General features: G+C 37.0%; 1 pseudogene; it reads right to left on the bottom strand.

The window, feature by feature from the left end:
- Positions 1 to 18,200: 18,200 nt before the first annotated feature.
- Positions 18,201 to 19,482, bottom strand: LOC140513709 (jupiter microtubule associated homolog 2 pseudogene; annotated as a pseudogene).
- Positions 19,483 to 22,042: the final 2,560 nt, after the last annotated feature.

Here is a 22,042-nt window from a genome sequence, read left to right as displayed (position 1 = left end):
CAATGAATATGAAAAATATAGAGAATCCTAGGAAGAGATATGTGACTTGATACAAAGTGAAGTAAGCAGAACCAAGAAAACAATAGAGATGATGACTGCAAAAATATAAGTGGGGAAAGAAGAAGCAAAAAGATTAGGAATCAAAAACTATGTAAAAAGATGACCAAGTTTAGTTCCAATAAAGAGTTAAAAGAGTGTTCCTCTCTCTTTTGAAGATGTGTTGAATACTGACTCAGTTAATATGTTGGTTACTTTTGTTGAAAAACCTTTTTTTCTCTTTATTTTTTCCCTCTCTGTTGTAAAGGATGGCTCTCTGGGAATGGGAGAGGAGAGAAATATTAGGAAATGAAGGTGAGGTAGAAAATAAAAATTATCAATAAACATTTTATTTTTTAAAAATAGCTCAATTTCTAAATCACTCTTCCATTGTCACAGTTTTGCCCTCCTACTTATTGAATGATGTAAGTGAAGTCTGGTAATATGGACTCTTTCAGATGCATGTAGGAAATGGAGGGCTACCATCCAGGGATGGGGAACCTGTAGTCTCAAAGTTGCATATTAAAAATATGACAGTACCATATTGGTACATGGTATAGCCGCTACACCATGCTGTGTGTTTATATCTTCAACAGGGTACATATTAACAGTCATCTCCTTATAATTTACAGGGGGACAAGAGAAGAAGCCATTTTAGTCAATCAATAAGCATTTATTAAAGTACCTACTAGAGCAGCTGGATGGCACAGTGGATAGAGTCAGGAAGTCTGGAATCTGGCAGTCTGGAGTCAAAAGGATTTGGTTCAAATCTGGCCTCAGACACTTACTAGTTATGTGACACTGGGCAAGTCATCTAACCCTTTTTGCCTCAGTTTCCTCATCTGTAAAATGATCTGGAGAAGAAAATGGCCAGACCACTCCAGTTTCTTTGCCAAAAAAGCTCCAAATGAGGTCACGAAGAATAGGACATGACTAAAATGACTGACCAAACACAGGCACTTGCTATATTCTAGGAACTGCATTAAGCACCATGGATACAAAAAAAGAGGAAAAAGACAGTTTCTACTTTGAGCAAGCCTCATCTTGCTTTAACTATAGAGTGTTTAATGGGTGAGTGAAAAACAAAAACCCTTAACAAAACAGACTTCCAAATATGCTTAATTTTCAATCATGTCTGTTGATTAACTGAGAGCATATTTATAAAGCACTTAGCACAGTGTCTGGCCCGTACAAGGTATTATACAAATGCTTGTTCCCCAGAGAGCACTCACTTTTTTAGCTAAATCTAAGTTTTCTTCATCCCAAATTTGCTTCTTATAATGTTCCTGTATTGGCCTTCCTCTCCCAGACAGTATATTCAGGAAGGCAAATAATGCATAATATTAATCAGAGCCATATTTAATTAGGAAGGTAGATCTGTTTGGAGAAAACAGACATATAATGAATTCGAAGCCAATAGAAATTATTACTACTACTATTCTCACTATTATTATTATTAACATCTAAGCTATTGCTTTTCTCCACTGGCTAGGGTTTCAGAGCTGTAAAAATACTATACTGCTTCTGTCAAAAACTTGGCTTGCAAGTGAAATGGAATTGGGGCCAGAGGGAAAGAATTGTTTTCTTGTCTCAGTATGATTTTTGCTTATTGGCTGAGAAATGGCAATTAAATGAGGTAACTAATCAGTGGCAGATAAGCTCCCATTCAAAAGAGGATCTGAAGTTTAAATTAATAGCCATCGTCAAGATATTTAATGGGGAAGGCTTGTCTTTGTGAAATTCACAAAATTTGAAAAAAGAAAAAAGCAAGGGACTTTTTTACCTGTTATTTCATAATTTCAGTTGACTATTTAAATCCAGAAATAACTAGGTGGTACAGTGGCTAGATTGCTGGATCTAGAATCAGGAAAACTTATATTCAAATCTTTTCTCAAACACTTCATAGGTAACCCTAAGCAAATCACTTTACCATTGCCTGTCTCAGTTTCCCTATCTGTAAAATGGGGGTAATAATAGAACCTTCCTCTCAGGGAGGGAACATTTGTAAAGTACATAATGTAAATTAACATTTGTAAAGCACATCTTAAAACACTACTTAAATATCAGCTATTATTATATACATGGAGTTCCATAATAATCAGCTTGAGTAGAGTGGAAAATGTTCTGGCGTTGGAGTCAGAGAAGTTGGGTTAAAATCCCAGTTCTGCCACTCACTACTTGTCCCACCTCAAACACATTACTTAACTTCTTTAAGTCTCAGTTTATTCATCTATAAAATGAGAGAGTTGGACTCGATGGTTTCTTAGGCTACTTCTAAATCTAAGATTGTGTGATCATCTCAGTTGTTGACAGATTTACCAAGTCTTTCAGACTTTAAGTCTTAGACAGATAGAGAAACTAAATGTCCCTTCTGTACATTGAGAGAAATAATAACAATAGAAATTAGGGAAATGACCTGTGTGGCAAAATGCCAGACTCATTGCTTCCTCTCTTTACTACCACCTATAAAAGACTTGGGGTCATTTCTAGGGTTACCCTTAAAATGAGGTCCTTCCCTTACCTCTCTGATTTGCCTCTGCACACTTTGAGATCAATGGTCTTAAAAACTTTCACACATAAATACAAAAGATCTGGGTCCACTTTAAGGAATCTCTCACTCTCTTAATTTTTCATACCTCTATCTAGGCACCAAGCCCAATCCACTCTCAGTCCGTGGTCGTCTTCTTCCACCTTAGCTATCCATAAAGTGTCTTACTAGTTCCATCTAACTTCTTCCTCTAGTCCAAAGTGGATCTTTCTCTAAATTCTCCTAGCTACCAGGCAGATAGTGTCTTCTTTAACATAGTAATAATAGTAACCATTCACACAGCACTTTAAGTTACAAAATAATAAAACATTATCTCACTTGATAGGTCTCCCATTGCATCCAGGGCCATTGATAGTCATCCTGACATGTCTTGCTAATGGACTCCAACCACACTAGAGAAGAGAATGGGTCTGACGACTGCACAGCCCTGCCTCACTTAAATCTAATTCACATGCAAGTCAAGACATCACCCTCCAGATGTCATTGGTCATCTTCCAATGAAGAACAAATAATCTCCTTTAATTCTCACAACCTTACATGAGGCAATTGCTATTATAATACTCATTTTACAGATGAGGAAACTGAGGCTGTGAAAGATTAAGTGATTTGCCCAGACTCACAAAGCTTGTAAGTATCTGAGGCAGAATTCAATCTTGGGTCTTACTGACTCCAAGTCTAAAACACTATCACACTGCATGACCTAGTTTCCTCTGATTCTCAGCTTGGTTAGAGCAGAATCCCACATCCAGTTCCCTTATATCTCTAAGAAACTAGCCTCTTTTGGTTCACAGCTTCTTTGGCATTCATTTATTTTTCCCTCCCTGTACTCATTGTCTTCCTCCTCCAATCCAGACACCTGGATTTGATGTCCATTGCTCCACTTTTAAACTAAGTCCCCATATCTGTCTGGTTGCTTAAGGGAAAACACGGTCATACAAACGCTGGCCTTAGCCTGAGTTTCTGGTTTCTCTTAAAAGACAGACATCTTGGCTAGAAATGTGTGGTACACACAGAAGCAGGAAATGATGAATCACTAAAGGAAAGCTCAGCTTTGCTTCCTTCTTTCCTATTCTTATACTATTCAAGGTTAGCCCAAATGCTAACTTTATCCGGGAGTGACTATTTTTAAAATTTTTAGCATTTTCAGATTTCATCTGGGTTTTGTTTGTTTGGACTTGCTATGGGATATTTGCTCATTGTTTCACAACTTTTTAGTTTGGCTTAGGGAAGCCAGTAGAGTTCATTTTATTGTTAACAACTCTCTTTCTCTTTAAGAACTGCCCTTGGGGCAGTTAGGTGGCACAGGATAGAGTACCAGCCCTGGAGTCAGGAGGACCTAAGTTCAAATCTGGTCTCAGACACTTACTAGCTATGTGACCCTGGGCAAGTCATTCAACCCCAATTGCCTCAACCAAAAATTTTAAAAAAAAAGATGTCCCTGCTTTTTTCTTTCCTTGGGTTGCACATAATAAAGACAAAAATTATATGAAGTAAGATTTGAAAAGAAAATCAAGACAAAGTAGTAGAAACACAAAGGAGTCACACTCAAGCCAGCTCTGCCTGCCTTTTCTGTGGTATTTATATCCATTTTCTCCCTGGTCTAAGTCCAAATTGCTCACATATTGCTGTTAATAGTCCTGACAATGAATAGTGAAGCTCTGAACTTATTCCTCCAGCTCCTTCAAGAAAGATAGCAAGAGGATGGCCAGTGTCTGGTGCAGATCACAATCCATATGTACCTCCTCATGTTATGGAACTTTCAGTCAATAAATACTCAGGATCTACTCCAACATTCTGGAAGTCTTCCTCTAAGTCAAGGATTAATACATGATGAAACAAGGGCCAAATCCTTTTTGTCACCTGTTTTCATGTGGCCTGGGAACTAAAAATGGTTTTTATATTTTAAAATGTAAAAACTCTTCTTAGTTCCTGGACTGTAATAGACAGGCAGCAGCTGGATTTGAACCAGGGCCTAAGCTGCAGACCCCTATTCTAAGTCGTTTAAGATTATGTGAGTACCACTGCCATATTCTGAATGATTAACTCATATCTTTCTCTTATTATACATCTTTGCTTGATCATTTATGCTATGTCTTGTGGATGAATCACCATGCACACTTGCTAAACCATCACTATGCTTCTAACAGAGATAAACATCCCTAAGAGGTTGGATTTACATTCTCATTAAGTATGAATTTGAGGATGGAGAGAGAAGGAGAGGGTTTTTGTCACAAGAACAGAGTCCTTAGTTTCCTTAAGAGGAGAAAGACTGCTGGGAAGGGAGAAAAAGGGAAGTCTACACCCTGAAACTTTTCCTATTTTGCAAGTTATCTAAGACTAGCCTTGTCTTTGTATGTTTATGCAAACGAGATAATGTATAAAATGTTTTGCAAGCCTTAAAGCGCTATATAAATGCCAAATATTGCTAGTAGGTAAAGATAGAAGAGTTTCTTTCTCCCATAGCCCCCTGGGATAGTATAAGGAGGCTTGTTCCCTCAAAAGCTAGAATGGAGGTGAAGTGGCAAAAGCTAGAATCTTCTAGAGAAGCCTGAGTAGCTATGAATTTTGTGAGTCTAGAGTCAGTAGACAGATGTGTAAATATGTGTAAAATATGGAGAAAATTATTTTAGGAGCCCCAAATATCACTTTGTATCTTGGAAATGCTTATCAAATAATACTCTAGCATCTTAAAGAGATCAACACACTTTACACAAAAGAAGCATTTACTTCATTTGTCATCTTTACAATTCCTCATAGGAATAACGAAAAATCATTTCACTGTATTAGCATTATTTTTGTCCTAAAGTTTAATTTGCATGCTAGCGTAACTAGAAAGTTAAGATAGCAATTTGGTAAAATGAAGACTGGATTTTCCCCAGTGCCTCTGCACCTCTTCACATCAAGGAAAGTGTCCTAATGTTGAGGCAGATGGAGCAAAGAGGATGCAAGATAAGAGATACAAGGTCAAAATGCAGGATGTGACCTGTCAGAAAATGCTGAAAAAGAGTATGTGTTGAAGCCCCCCCACTGTGGACTTATCTGTGTCCTTTCACAAAGCACCCCTCAACTACCTGACATTCCACAACAGCTCTTCCCCTCCCCTTTTCTGTTCCCTTTGCTTACCTGTATGCATTTATAAAGATACTCTGGATTACATGACATTTCAGAGCTCTGCTTTCCCCCCTCCTCCCATTCTCTCAGGTATTTTTTCTTATGGAGCTCATCAACAACTTGTTCAATTTCCTTTTCTAAGATAGGGTGTTTTAAGTATTTCCTCTTCTGTTAATTTAAACAATTTAGATCTTCATAAAAATTCAACCATCTCACTTAGGCTGTTAGATTTATTGACATAAGATTAAGTAAAATAGCTGTTAGCAATTGCTTTAATTTCCTCTTCATTGGTGGGGCATTCACTCTTTTCATTTTTTGATACTGATAATTTGTTTTTCTTCTTTCTTTTTTAAAATCAAATTAACCAATGGCTTATTTATTTTATTGGGCCTTTTTTCATAAAACCAGTTCCTAATTTTACATATTAATTCAATGGGTTTCTTATTTTCAGTTTTGTCAATCTTTCCTTTGGTTTTCAGGATTTTCAATTTAGTATTTTTATAAAATTTGTTCTTTTTCTAGTTTTTTCAGTTGCACACCCAGTTCATTGATCTGTTTTATTGATGTAAGTATTTAGAGATATAAATTTTCCCCTGCTTACTGCTCTGGCTGCATCTTATAAATATTGATATGTTGTCTCATTTTTGTCATTCTTTTTAATAAAACTATCAAAAGTTTCTATGTTTTTTTATCCATATATTGCTTAGGCTTTAATTATTTAGTTTCAAATTAATTTTTAATTTGTTTCCACAGTCCTGTACTGAATGTGATTTTTTATTCATTATGAACTGAAAAGGATATGTTTAATATTTCTGCTTTTCTGCATTTGGTTGTAAGATTTAAAGCCCTATTTAATGGTCATTTTTTTGTGTAAATGTCATGTCCAGTAAGAAAACAATATATTTCTTTCTATTGCTATTCAGTTTTCTCCAAAGGTCTACCATATCTAACTTTTCTAAAATTCTATTCATCTCCTTAACTTCTTTCTTGCTTATTCTTTCTGTTCGATTTATCTAGTTCTGAGAGGGGGCAGTTTAGTTTTACTGTCTATTTCCTCCTATAACTCATTTAATTTTTCCATTAAGAATTTGGATGCTATACTCTTTGAGGCATATATATTTAGTACTGATATTACTTCATCATCTATGGTACCTTTTATCAAAACGTAGTTTCTCTGCTTACCTCTTTTGATTAGATCTATTTTTGCTTTTGCTTTATCTGAAATAATGATTACTACTCCTGCATTTTTTTGTTTAGCTAAAATATAATAGATTCTTCTCTAACCCTTTACCTTCTCTCTCCCTCTCTCCCTCTCTCCCTCTTCCCTCCCCCCCCCCCCCCACCTCTTTTGCTCTTCTTATAAATAACACATTGTAGGATTCTGGTTTTTAATCTACTTTGCTATCCACTTCTATTTTTAGGGTAAGCTCGTCCCATTCCCATTCACATTTATGATTACTGTGTATTTCCCTCCACATTAATTTTTCCCCTATTTATCCTAATCTCTCTCTTTCTTCTTTCACCCTGTTCCTCCACAAGAATGTTTTGCTTCTGACCACTGCCTCCTGTGATCTTCCCTCCCTTTTATCAGTGCCCCACTTCTCTTAACCCCCTCCTCTACTTCTTCCCTCTAAGGTAAGATATATTCCTTTACCCAACTAAGTGTATATGCTATTCCTTCTTTGAGCCAATTCCAATGAGAATAAGGTTCAAGCATTGCCCACCACCACCACTCATATTTCTTGCACTACAAAGACCCTTTTGTGTCTCTTTTATAATAATTTAATCCATTTTATCTTTTCCCCCTTCTCTGAGTGCATCCCTCTTACTCCCCCTTAATTTTATTTTTCTGGATATCATCCCATCATGGTCAACACATACTCATGCCCTCTGTTTATGTATTCTCCTTCTTACAAGTATCATCTTCCCATTATAATTATCTACTTCTTACAAGTATCATCTTCCCATTATAATTATCATCTTCCTATGTAGGAATGTAAACAGTTTAACCTTATAGAACTCTTTCTGATTTCCCTTTCCTGTTTACCTTTTTATGCTTCTCTTGAGTATTGTATTTAAAGGTCAAGTTTTCTATTCAGCTCTAATCTTTTCATCACGAATGCTTGAAAAGCCTCCATTTGCCCCCTGAAATATTATACTCACTTCTGGTGGGTAGGTGATCCTTGGGTGTAAATCCTTTGTAATCCTTGTAAATCCTTTGCCCTCCAGGATATTATATTCCAAGTCCTCTGATCCTTTCATGTAGAATCTGCTAAATCTTGTGTTATCCTGACTGTGACTCCACAATATTTGTATTGTTTCTTTCTGGTTTCTTGCAGTATTTTCTCTTTGACACAGAAGCTCTGGAATTTGGCTATAATATTTCTGTGAGCTTTCATTTTGGGATCTCTTTTGGGAGAGGATCAGTGGATTCTTTTTAATTTGTATTTTACTTGCTAGTTCTAGAATATCAGAGCAGTTTTCCTTGCTAATTTCTTGAAATATAATGTTTAAACTCCTTTTTTTTATCGTGGCTTTTAGGCAATCCAATAATTTTTAAATTATCTTTCCTTGATCTATTTTTCAGTTCAGTTGTTTTTATAATGAGATATTTCACACTTTCTCTCATTTTTTTATTCTTTTGACTGCTTTTTTCATGGAGTCATTAGCTTCCAGTTGCCCAATTTTGCTTTTTTTTTGCTTTTTTTCTTTTTATTAATTTTATTTATTTTCAGTGTTCTACAATCACTACCACACAATGTAGATTCTTCCCCCTCCCTCCCCAAGATGGCATACAATTTTATATAGGTTCTACACATGCATTCCTATTAAATATGTTTTTACTATAGTCATTCTGTGCAAAAGAATTAAAACGAATGGGAGAAATCATATAACAAACCAAAACATAATACAAAAGAAAATGATCTGCTACCTTCTATGATTTAATTCCATAGTTCTTTCTCTGGATGTGGAAGGCATTTTGCCTTCCCAGTTTTGCTTTTTAAGGAATTCTTTTTTTAGCGAGCTTTTGTACTTCCTTTTTCATTTTGACCAATCTTGTTTTTTAAAGAGTTCTCTAAGTGGATTTTTGTGTCTCTTTTACCATTTTGCCTGCTCTATTCTTAAAGTGTTATTTTCCTCAGTATTTTTGTGGCTCCTTTACCAAGTTGCTGACTTTTTTCATGATTTTCTTGCACCACTCTCATTTCTTTTCAAATTTTTTCCTCTACCTCTCTTATCTGAGTTATTAAATCCTTTTTGAGCTCTTCTAGGAATTTGGACCTGAGACCAATTCACGCTTTTCTTTGAGGCTTTTGATGCAGCTGTTTTGACATTGTTGTCCTCTTCTGACTTTGTGTTTCGATCTTCCCAGTCACCATAGTAACTTTCTATGGTCAGATTTTTGTTGTTGTTATTTGTTCATTTTCCAGTTTACTTTTTTACTTTTAACTTTATGTTAAAGTTGGGTTCTGCTCCTAGAGTGGACAGGCACTACTCCAAGCATCAGATTTTTCATGCTGTTGTTTCCAGAATTAGTTGTGAGGGTCTGTAAGCTTCTAGTTCTTCCAACTGGCATAATCTAAGGATAGTTATGGTCACTTGCTTCCTTGTCTATGCTATGCTCTGTGAGTAGCCACAAGCACTCTTTACAGCTCTAGAACCATGACCCAGGTCCACAATCCTGCTAACCTTCCTTCTTGCCCGCAACTGTGACTCAGAACCAAGTATGAGCAATGCAACAGAGTCTTAATCCCACTGCCAGAAAAGAGTCCCATGTAGTATCTTTCTGACCAGTTATCTGACCCCCTTACCATTCATGGGCTGAGAGCTCCAGAAGCCACTGTTGCCATTCAGTCACCTCCAAAGCCTGTGCTGGCATGCCCGAGTGTAGCCTGCACTGGAGGAACCTGTATGCACTCTCCTCTGTCGCCACTGAGACCTTTCCTGCTCTGATTTTCTAAGTCATCTTGAGCTAGAAAATTGTTTTGCCCTGTTGTTTTGCTGGTTCTGCCACTTCAGAATTGATTTTGAGGCATTATTTTAATGTTGTTTGCAGGAGAATTTGACATAGGTCAGGCAAGCACCTGCCTTTGCCATCTTAACCTTGTCCCTCATATGAAATGCAACATGAACACTTAGGCAGAAGGAAGGGAGAGAGAATGGGGGAGAGTTGCAGTGGTTTTTTTTTTTTTAGGTGATCCACTCTTCTGAGGGGAGAGGAAGAGATTGACTTTTGAAGAGAAAATATCTACTTCTGAATATGCTTTCTGCTTAATAGCTATGACAACCTCCTTTTTACTAAGAAAAAGATGACAGGGCTTATAAAAACTGTGACCAGGTACATGCAGCTGCCAATTCAAACAGTCAGATCCAGACATAAAGGAGCTGTGAGGTAAGAGTTGGCAAAAGTTTCATTTGTTTGTGTTCAGACAGGAGAGGATCCCCCACAAATTTTTTCTGCTGGGCACTATTATTTCAAAAGGTCACAGAGGGATAATAGAAGTCTCCCTCTATAGATGGCAACTTGGTATAGTGGAGACAGAAATACCTGAGACAGACCTTTGGGTTCTAGAACCAATATTGGCCTATTTGCTTAATTCTGGACCTCTTACTCTGGGTCTCAGTTTCTTGTGTGTAACATAAAGCATGATATTAGATGATTACTAAGGTCCCTTCAGTTATTTGAGTGTAACTTAAGGTGGCACAAATTTGTCAACAGAACACAATGAAAAAAAACAAGATGAATGCAATCAAGTGTTAGTCAAAGACACATGGATAATTCTCACTTGAGGGCTAAGCTGACACTTCCTTCATCCCATCAACCTTACAGAGTGGATTGTGGTTCTTACATTATCCATGGGTCCTGGAGAAACTCTCCCTCATCTTCAGAATTAACATTTCTACCAAACTGTCCACTTCTTCTACCTATCAAGACTCACCAACTTAGAGATTTCTTTGACTCCTTTCTCTCCTTTGTCACCCATATCCAAATTCTCATCCAATCTTACCAAAATGTCTCTTAGTTGCTATCCTTCCTTCCCATTTCCATAGGCACCATTGAATCACAACTCCTTTCAGCATCTCATACTGATAATCTCCAAGCTGGCCTCCCTGTCTACATTCTTTCTCCTCTCTCGTCTACCCTGCACAATACTAAAGATGGATTACTTCTTTATTTTCAGGCTTACCTTGCTTTAAAAAAAAATGAACATCTAGATTTAAAAACCAAATAAATTATGGGAAGATGATGCGTCATTCTAAAGCAGTTTTACTTTGCAAACTGATTCCCCCTCAAAGGCTATAACAAAAAATCATTCTTCCTAAAAATAGCTAAAAGGTTTATAGATTTAGAGATGAGGTGAAAGTGAATGCAATTGTAAGGATTCAATTCTAATTCAAAGTAAATGCAATTATGTGTCTGGTCAGTAATAATGTCATGTTCTCTTTGGGACTCCTTCTCCCAGAATTCTATGTGAAAACTCAGAATGTTGTGACTCTAAGGATTTGGGAGAGAGTCAAGAGGGTATGACCTAAAGTAGGAGAAGAAGAGATATAGCTTTGGATCTTCCAGTCTATGAGAGACAATGAGGCAAGTCCCTTACACCAATCTCCTTTGGGTAGCACTTCTACTATCACTGAAGTGTCCTCTTCAGCTCATGACAGCACTAGACTTGCCAGTTTTGATGGACAAGCTCTTTGCTAGCCATTTTGAGGCACCCTTGGGCGAGAAAGAATGGCATTGAGAACTCACTGATTCACTATGAGAAATGACAGTATCCCATGCATCAAGGTGTTACACTTCCAGTCTTTATCTGATGATTCAGTTGCTAAGCATGGTAGTACAGGAATTGGTTTAAGCTAAGGAGCAAATGTGACGTAGATACAGCATAGCTTTAGTTAATAAGACAGAAACTTTTCCTAAATCAGGGGTGGAGAACCTGCAGCCTCAAGGTCACATATGGCCCTCTAGGTCCTCAAGTGCTACCCTTTGAATCCAAACTTCACAGAACAAATCCTAATTATTAATTTATTAATTAATCCTTAATAAAAAAAATTTCCTGTGAAGTTTAGATTCAGTCAAAGGGCTGCACTTGAGGACCTAGAAGGCCACATATGGACTTGAGGTCTCAGATTCCCCACCTCTGTCCTAGATGAATGACTTAAGACTCAAGTGCCCCCCATCCAATAAATAGGAGTCTCCCAAGAATCTACCTTGGCTACTTTTCCTAGATGTATAAGACCTGATGGAACCTCTAGTTCTCTGCAGAGTTACCTTCACCTGAAATTCACCAAGAACATCTTTAAGGAGCAATAGGAAGACCATTAGAAGTTGTGCTTCCTTATAATCCTCCTTGAAAACATCCTACCTTACTAAAACATGGGCTTACTTGAGTACTCTCAGCTCTGAATGTTGTATTTCAGTTGTTGTGTCCAACTTCATGATCCCATCTGAGGTTTTCTTGGTAAATAGATTGGAGTGGTTTGCCATTATCTTCTCCAGCTCATTTTATAGATGAAGTAATTGAGGTAAACATGATTAAGTGGCTTTCCCAGGATCACACAACTAGTAAGTGTCTGAGGCCACATTTGAACTCAAGTCTTCCTGACTCTAAGCCCAACATTTTATTTAGCCACCCAGCTGCCAAATATTGCATTGCTTCAGGGCAAACTCTATCTGGAACGTTAACAGACTTTTCACTGTTCCTCTACTTGATTTACTAGCACAGAATTGGGAGAAACTGAACTTAGAACATCATTTCTCATGGTTAAGAAGAGATACGAAGAGGAATGGGTGGTAAGAATGTTTGCTGCCTATGTTCACTTCCTTGTTATTAACCTTGCATTTCTATTTTAAGTATTAATTTTTTACATTAGATGATGTTGCATATGTGTAACTGACTATTCAAGACTTGGAAGCAAAATGGTGGCTTGGGAGTAATAAAGAATGGCCCCAAGCAGGTTCCAGATATCTACTGGTAGTATTCCTTGGCCCTACTTAATAAAACATAAGGATGGAGTCATTTTTATTGTTCAGATCTACTATATCATTGGTATAGGAAATGTCTAGTATGTATTTAAGGTTTGCAATTTAAAATTTTGTGCTTGTTGATCATTACATTGATAATTGTTTGTAGAGCTCTAGACTGGATCCAGAAGGACCTGTGTTCAAGTCCTGTTTCTGTCACTTACCAGCTGGGACGTCCCAAGCAAGTCACCTCTCTCAGGCTGTTTTCTCATCTATAAAATGGAAATAATAATAGCACCTATCTTCCAAGACTGCTGTGAAGATTAAATTAAATAATGCATAGAGAGAAAGTGCTTCACAAACCTTAAAATGCTAACTATGAAAAAGTTAGCTGTGACATTTTGTCTCATTGACATTTGGTTGCAAGGACAAAAAACTGAACCTGTTAGTTTGCTCCCTCCACTATGTATCTGCTGCCCTCTGAGGAGCTAGATGCCCTTCCCTGGGGCATCACCACTTCTAAACTCATCATCATGCTGCTAATTCAAGTCAATCAAGATACCACCTCCCCCTTGAAGGGCTGGAGGGTGAAGAACCAAACTTCTCCCAATGCTTTCCTTTATACAGGGTAGAAACTAGGCTTTCTCAGCTCATTCCACTTTTCATCTGCTGCTCTGCCTGGTTTCAACACCATAGCATAAGATGTCGTCAGGTACCCTCACAGACCTTTCTTCCTTTTGTGTGTTGTCTAATCTTTTAAATTGTAAAGCTCCTAGAGTGCTGGAACTGTCTTTCTTTTATTAATTGTATCTGCAGCACTTAAAATAGAGCCTGGCACATCACAGGTGCTTAATAAATGTTTATTGAATCAGATTGAATTGGATCTCTGCATTTATATCAGGGATGGTAGTTTCCTGTATCTACTGCAATCCAAAAATCTAACAATGAGACTTCACCATAAATAACAGCTACAGAATTATACCTTCAGGAGACAGATTACAGCAAGATTATGTGGAATTTCATAATTCTCTGAAACTTTGGAGATGAGCTAGTTATCACTGGGAGAATTCAAAGGAAAGGTCTTGCAAAACAGACCCTTACTTAGATTTTCCATTTAGATGCTCTCATTGCCATTAAGCAGAAGAGCAATTTGGATGGGACCAATTGCCTTTTATAAACAAGAGATAGGCAGTTATGTCTCATCACCAAGTCCATTAGTGCTACTAACTATTTTCAACTCATTCCATATTCCTTTGCCACAGACTAACCAAAATTTTCCAAAATGACCCCTGATTACACAGTCCCCCAGAATATTACCTCACAGAGTGTACACTCATTACTCAATTGAGGTTTCCATGACAATTGTCTCTGTTCACTATGAGCCAGTCCAAATAACAGCTTATGAAGTGGTGGAACATAGTAAGGAAGGAAAGCCCAAACCCTAAAAATTAGACACAAAACTTTAGTTTTTAAAAGCTAGAAACTGCAAAGGATGCATTGTCCACCTCTGAGGTTGAGCTAGAAAGAGCTGCCTCTTTTGATCATTTAGATTTATAATTTCACAAGCAACAAGCATCCAAAATCCTGACATTTACCAATAACAAAGTCAGGTCATTTTATTTTCTTTTCTCTGAAATGTCTTTCCTAAATTAAAATCAAAGATAGAAATTTAAATTTTTTCAATGAATTTTTTCTATATATTTCTGATGGATAAGTAAAAGGCATCTTTCAAAATGTATTTTGAAATAACTCCAGATTTGTACTCTTACCTGTCATTACCTACTTTTTCACTCTCTTCACCCTCTCCACCACCCCATCACCATCCCCACTACCCAGTTCAAATAAAATGCAAACTCTTTGAAGATAAAAACTATTAAGGGTTTTTTGTCTTTGAGTCCCCTGGCTGTGTATGGTGCCTTACACATACTATGTGCTCAATAAACAGCCATTAAATTTAACTGGATGAAAAATGATATGGTCCAATGTTTCATTATTTAATATGTAATTCAATGGTCAAATAAATTGAAACTTAAAACGAGATATTTTTTCTATACTCACTTGAGTGTCAATCATTAGCAGATTCTTAATGGCTATTACTAACCTTTGTTTATTGGATGCTAATTAATTACTTGGATTTGTGTAATGGTTTCAGAAGATTTAATCACTTTTGCACACAGCAGAATCTTATTCATCTGGCATCATCATGCTGTGAGATGCTCTGGATGAATGTTTTCCCGTCTGATGGTATATCAACAGAACGGAAACTTTAGATTGTTCTATTCTAGTGGAAAGAAACCAGACACAGTCTCAGGAAGGAGTCTGCTTTCTGAGGGCCAACTTAGCTAAGCCAGAGAAGCTTAGCCCTGGTAGGCTACAGTCCTGGAGACTGATCCTTTAGTCATGGTAGAACATGAACCAAAGAGAACTACAAAATGGCCCTCAATGCTACACAACCCCTTTCTGCTTCCAAAGAGACATTGGCATCATGACAGAAAAGGGAACCATGGACTCTAAGAATCACAGTTTTTTAGACTGTCTATAAACTTTAACTTAGCTGTTTTTACTTTAAATGTGAGATCCCATCCAATGGTTATACTAATACATAGGTTAATTAAATCTTATCTATTTTGGTGGTCTCATTATAAATGAAGATAATTGAAACTAAATGGAAGTATTGCTCCCAGGGTCTCCTTGGAGATGAAAATAGTAATAATAAGCTAATAGTTATATAGTGCTTACTATGTACCAAACATTGTACAGATATTATCTCAATTGATCCTCACAACAGCCCAGGGAGGTAAGTGCTATTATTTTCTGTATTTTACACACAGGAAAACTGAGACAAATGGGTTAAATCATTTGCCCAGGATCATAAAGCTAGTAAGTGTCAGAGCCCAGATTTGGACTCAGCACTTTTTGACTCCAGGCCCCATGCACTATTAACTGCACCACCTCACTGGTCCCAAAATTAAGGAATGAAATAAAATAAAACAAAACTACTTTTATCCAAAGGCAACAAGAAATATCATTTTGTGAGACAAGTGGTAATCATGGATTGTAGTGCTTATGTTAAGTATTTTTTTAAACCATGAAAATAATTGCAGCTAATGCACCAAAATCTCCTATAGAAGATGAAGAGGTAGAGAAATTCTACCAAGAGTTTGATAAGACGCTCCAAGTTCAAGCAGTATATACTTTGGCAAAGGTGGGAATAGGTGAGGATAATGAGAAGATTAAAATTGGTTTTGTATCATTTCCTTGTTGATCATATTTACAATTAATTGTTTTTGCCCTGTCTTGTAACTGCTTATTTAAGTCATGGTTCTTGGTCTCTGAACTTAGACCAGAGCTCAGCTGGTCTGTGATGGATAAAGTTTAAAAATCCAGTTTTCTTGCCTCAAGGAATTTTGCTAACCTTGAGAAATGTGTGTGAACAGAAAGAAAATTGGGCTTGATATCTTTCTACCACCAAGCTATCCATCAAGGATGTCAGGTTTGCTCTACAAAATTCTGGGCCACTATCTCACACCTGGACTCAAAGAGCACTTCTTAGTCTCATGAGAAAAGAAGAGGAGTCAGTGCTAGCCCAGCAATTTCCAACTATTTATGTTGTTTGTTCCCTGTGCTTCAGCTTTGTAACCAATCATGATGCCCTTTATTCCATGATGTCATCTACCTTTGTTCTGTGCCCCCCAATTCCCTATATAAGGGGAATTATACTTTTGCTCAAGGTCTTTGGCATTAATGGAGGCAAGCCATGGGCCCATTTATTGATAGGTAGCATGCCCCTGCTAATAAATGTTATCTTGCACAGAGATCTACCTCAGCTTACCTTTTTGTTAAAATTTCAATCACAACAATAGTGAGGTACTAGTTGAAATAGTACTGGACTTAGAGTGAGGAAGTTGTTCAGTCATTTTTCAGTAATGGCTCATTCTTCATGACCCCATTTGTATTTTTCTTGGCAAAAATATTAGTTTGTCATTTCATTCTCTGGCTCATTTCATAGATGAGGAAAATGAGGCAGAGTTAGGTGACTTGCCTAGGGTCATGCAACTAGTACGTGAGGGCAGATATGAACTCATGAAGATGAGTCTTTCTGACTCTAGGTCAGGCACTTTATGCACTACACCACCCCGCTGCCCCTAAGCTGTTTAGTTTAATTTCCTCCTACTCTTAATTATTAACTAGAGTGAGGAAGACAAATTCAAATCTGCCCTTGCACACTTACTAGCTGTTTAACTCTGGGCAAGTCCCTTAGATTCTGTCTGCCTCAGTTTTCCCATCTGTAAAATGAAGATAATAATTATACATACCTGTCAAAGTTGTTCTAAGGTTTGGGTGAAACCTTAAATTTTTAAAGCACTTTGTAAATCTTAAATCACTATATAAATGGTAGCTAAATGTTAGAAAATATAAATCAGGAATAAGGAATGAGAGAAGTCAAAGGTTTTTAGTCTATGGAGAAGTGTCTTGTGTCATTATTAGTAATAATAATAGCCACTGTTTATACAATACTTTAAGGCTTTTAAAATACTTTTCATAATTATCTTATCTGATCTTCACAGCACTGTGAGATGGATGTTAATATTATCTCCATTTTACAGAAGAGGGAAGACTGACAGAGGTTAAGTTGTACAAAGTCACACAGCTACTAAGTGTCTTCCCCAGGCCAGGATCTAATCCAGTGTATCACCTGACTACCAAAAATCAAGAATTATTTCTTTGAGCAAAGAATAAGAAAGCACTGGCTATAGTAGGCACCAAATAACATTAAAATTTTTCATTATTGCTATAGGAGTTATCCATGAACTAGCTGTCTGCATAAAGGCATATCACTGATTTGTTAGTACAAAGGTCAAATTTAGTACAAAACTAGATGAAGAAATATGAGAGGAAGAAATGGCTTGTGATTAAAATTATTTCATCTTCACTTTTTTCTATTGTCCAAAATGTTTATTTTGAAGAACTAAAGGTTCTCAGTGATTTGTTCTCCTCCCCATCAACTGATTACAGTAAAAAAAAAAATCTTAGAAAAATATGAATAAGCAAAATATCAGAAAGAAATTGCATAGGTTAGCAAAGCCTTTTAAAAAGATTGGAAGTCCCCACTCCCACATACACCCCTTTCAAAAAGAGTTGTGGTTTGGGAAAGTGGTGTGTTTACACCAGTGGTGAACTGCAGAGGCAGTCAAAGGCATTTAAGACTTATGAGAATGGCAGGGAGAAAGCATTCACTTTAAAAATCAGCTAATAAGAGATCTTAGCTCTCTTATGTAAGGCAAGTCTTTTGATCTAAGATCAAAGCAATGGCTTCTAGATGACAGAAGGTATAGATGCCCCTGGAAAATCTAAATGCAAAAATCTCCATTGGTTTGACTGATAAGTACTTGCAAGAGGTCAAATCAAGTCCAATAGCCCTTTCAAGTTGCAGCTTAGTAAGTCTTTCCCTTGTTTTTGTGGAAAAGAGATCAAAAAGCTTCATGGGATGTCTACAGAACAATGTATCATCGAAGCAAAATTAGAGAGACACAAAAAAATTTAACGCCTGTTTTTCTTAAATATTAGTAGTGCCCCCAGAAAAGTAAAAGGTCCTTTATCATCTCCTTCACAGGACTCTGTGAGCTAAATGATCCATTTCCCTTTCTGAAATACAAGTTGTATTCCTTTACTAGACAGCTGTCCAACACATCATTCACGTAGGACTTTAGGCCCATAGTGACAATGTCAATGGCCATTACTGCAGGACCATCCCTAGATGTATCTTTGCCCACCAAAATACAGATATTCCTGGTACCCGTGAAGATCCAACTCTTTTCCATTTTCTTTCACTCTATCAAAGATTCTCTCATTTTTGGAACTAATTCTTAGATGCAAACCTGGGGAATTCTTTATTGCTCCCATAAGATTTATTTTCCCTATTCCCTAAAAGACTCTGTGTCCTCTAGTCCTGTGTAGCCCTAGCTGTTTCTAGAAGACAAGCATGAGCAACAAGCTACATGAAAATCTTCATATAAATCATCAACCCTTCTGCCTCCTCAGCTCACCTCAACTAATTAGAAACTCTAAACCTTGACACCCTAACAGAAGAGTTTCCAGTCTGAAAATGCTGGTATTATTTTCCTTTAATAGAAAGAGATGCTGGTTTTGCTGTCTGGTGGTTTGGGGACTTTGTTATGTGAGCGAGGCCTGGGTTCATGGTTGTGGGTTCATGGTTGTCAGTCCTAAGTTTGGACTCAGTTTCGTTGACTCATTCCTCTTTTCCTTTGTCATGTTTCTCATCGTATTTGTCTCTTGATGATTGTGTCTTCTCTGTAGCTCTGAGTTACAATTTTGTGTCCTCACTTTCACATAAGACAATATGATCCTTGGTCTTGTTTGGATATGCTAAGGGCACAGTAATGGTGGCTGGAGACCCAAAGATGTCACTGGTCTTCTCACCAGGAGCATTCAAACCATATTCAACCTGCACAGGAGTAGACTTTTCAAAGATACCACTTCCTTTGCCTTCTGAAGGATTTGACTGTTAGGGTATATTCTGAGGTTCCTCAGATGCTCCAAAGATATTAGATGTCATTCTATTTCATCTGTTTGAAGGAATAACTTCTTCTGGAGTTCCAAAGGGATTTCTTGAATCTCTTCCAGTGAAATTTCATTATCCTGGAGCTTGGTTTGCCAGCATCATTCTCCCACCTGGAACATACCAACATAGGGTCATGGTGGTGGTTGTAGTGCCTAAATTCAGGTGCTCCTGAAGTTGGAATTAAGTACAAGGCATTTTGAAAGGCTGGCACTTCTAAAAATTATTTATTTAGTATTTCTGCTTCCCTCAATTACATGTAAAAACAATTTTTAACTTTTGTTTTTTTAAATTTTGAGTTCCAAATTCTCTCCTTCCCTCCCCTACCTCCTCATTGAGAAAGTAAGCAATTTGATGTAGGTTATGCATGTGCAGTCATGCAAAACATATTTCCATATTAGTCATATTGTGAAAGAAAACACACCAAAAAAACAAGAAAAATAAAGTTCTTTAAAAAAGTATCCTTCAATATACATTCACACTCCAATTAGTCAATCTGATAAGTGCGAGGTGGTACCTTAGAGTTGCTTTGATTTCTCTAATCAAAAGTGTTTTAATTTCCATTTCTCTAATCAATAGTGATTTAAAACATTTTTTCATAAGATAACTTTAATTACTTCATCTGAAAATTGCCTGTTCATATCCTTTGACCAATTATCATTTGTGGAATGGTTTTTATTTTTTATAAATTTAACTCAGTTCTCTATCTATTTGAGAAATGAGGTCTTTATCAGAGAAACTTGCTATAAAAAATTTTTTCACATTTATGATTGCTAACTATATTTCTTCCCTCCATCCTATTTTCCCCTTGTTTATCCTCAAAAATGTTTTGCTTCTGACTATCAGCTCCTCCAATCCAGCCCCTCCCCTTTTTCTTCTCCCCTTCCTATACAGTGATAGATTTCTATACCCAACTGAGTATGTAAGTTACTCCCTTTTTAAGCCAATTCTGACAAGAATAAGAACCTTAGTTCACGTGCTTCCCACACATACATGCACCATACCCATCTTCTCTTTCACTGTAGAAGTTCTTTTATGCCTTTTTATGTGAGATAATTTACCCACATTCTACATCTCCCTTTCCCCTTCTCCACATCCATTTCTCTTTCTCATTACTTAATTTTTTTAGATAACTATTCCGTCATATTCAACTCACACCTGTCCTTCTAGCTTTGTACACTCCTTTGTACACTCCTTCTAACTCCCCTAATAATGAGAAAGTTCCTAGGACTTACAAGTATCTACAGTGCAGTAAGAAATAATGATTTCAGAAAAACCTGGAAAAGATTTACATGAACGGATGCAAAGCTAAATGAACAAAACCAGAATACTGTGCACAGTAACAGTAACACTGTGTGATGATCAATTATGAATGACTTAACTCTTCTCAGCAAAGTAATGATCCAAAACAATTACAAAGGACTCGATAGAAAATGCTATCTACATCCAGAGAAAGAAATGTTGCACTCTGAATGCAGATCAAAGCATAACACTTTCACAGTCTTTTTTCAAGCTTTTTTTTTCCTTTTATTCTGTTTCTCCTTTCACAACATGTATAATATGAAAATAAGTTTTACATGATTGCACATATATAACCTACATCAATTGCTTACTATTTTAGGAAGAGGGAAGAGGAGGGAGGGAGAGAGAAAAATTTGGAACTCAAAATTTTGTAAAACTGAATGTTAAAAATTATCCTAACATATAATTGGAAGAAATAAAATATTATTTTTTTTAAAAGAGTTACAAAAAAAAGAGTTACAAGTGTTATCTTTCCGCATAGGAATGTAAGCACTTTTCAGGAAACCTATCTTCAGTAGCTAAAAGGCTAGATTCTGTATAAAATTTCCTAGGAAATTTAAAATCTTATCCCACCCCCTATACACAGAAGATTGGAGTTCAAGAACAGTTTCTTTGACCTCTCATCTCAGCATTTATAGAAAGAATACTGAAAGGGTAATCTGTACCTTGGTCAGCCAATCATCAAGATATAGCCCTATCTCCTATGGAGCAGCGAGCATGCTCACATTCCATGAGGAGTATTCCCATCATCATCAATTGCGAACAATGGGCTATGCCCTGTCACTTTATTAGGTTGTTAGGTACATTTTAAATATATATATATATGCATATATATAGATATAGATATAGATATACTTTGTCTCTCCTGGCTAGATAATGAACACCTCAAGGGCAGGTTCTCTTTCATTTTCTTCTTCCTACCCTTAGAAGTGGCACAATGCCCAGCACATAATAAGAACTTAGGAAATGCTTGATTAGGGTAATTCCTCAAATCCATCAGTGATTCTCCTGACCAATTACACTTACTGTATGATAGGGTTAAAGGAGAGATTTGAAGTAGTCTACTCAACTGTGAAGGGCAGCTAGGTGGCACCGTAGGTAGAGTATCTGGCTTGGAGTCAAGAAGATTCATCTTCCTGAGCGTAGATCTGGCCTCACACTTATTAGTTGTGTGACCCTGAGCAAGGCACTTAACCCCATTTACCTTAGTGCCTCATCTGTAAGGAAATGTCAAACTCCAGTGTCTTTGCCCAGAAGACTCTAAATGGGGTCACAATGAGTCAGGCATGACTGAAAAATGACTGGACAATCACAATAGCAACTAAAATTTGAGGAGAGATATATTCCTCTTCAAAGTAAAGTCATTCAAAGAAGTGAATGAGGGAGGGGAAAAATCAGAGAAAGCTTCATGAAGGAGATGGTACCTGAGCTAAGCATTGAAAGAAGAGAAGAATTTTCACAGAAGGAGCCATGGAGAGACTATTTGCAGGGCATTCAA

Source organism: Notamacropus eugenii, chromosome 7 (genome assembly GCF_028372415.1).
Source record: "Notamacropus eugenii isolate mMacEug1 chromosome 7, mMacEug1.pri_v2, whole genome shotgun sequence".
NCBI classification, from domain to species: domain Eukaryota; kingdom Metazoa; phylum Chordata; class Mammalia; order Diprotodontia; family Macropodidae; genus Notamacropus; species Notamacropus eugenii.
This window is presented reverse-complemented; position numbering and strand designations above follow the sequence as displayed.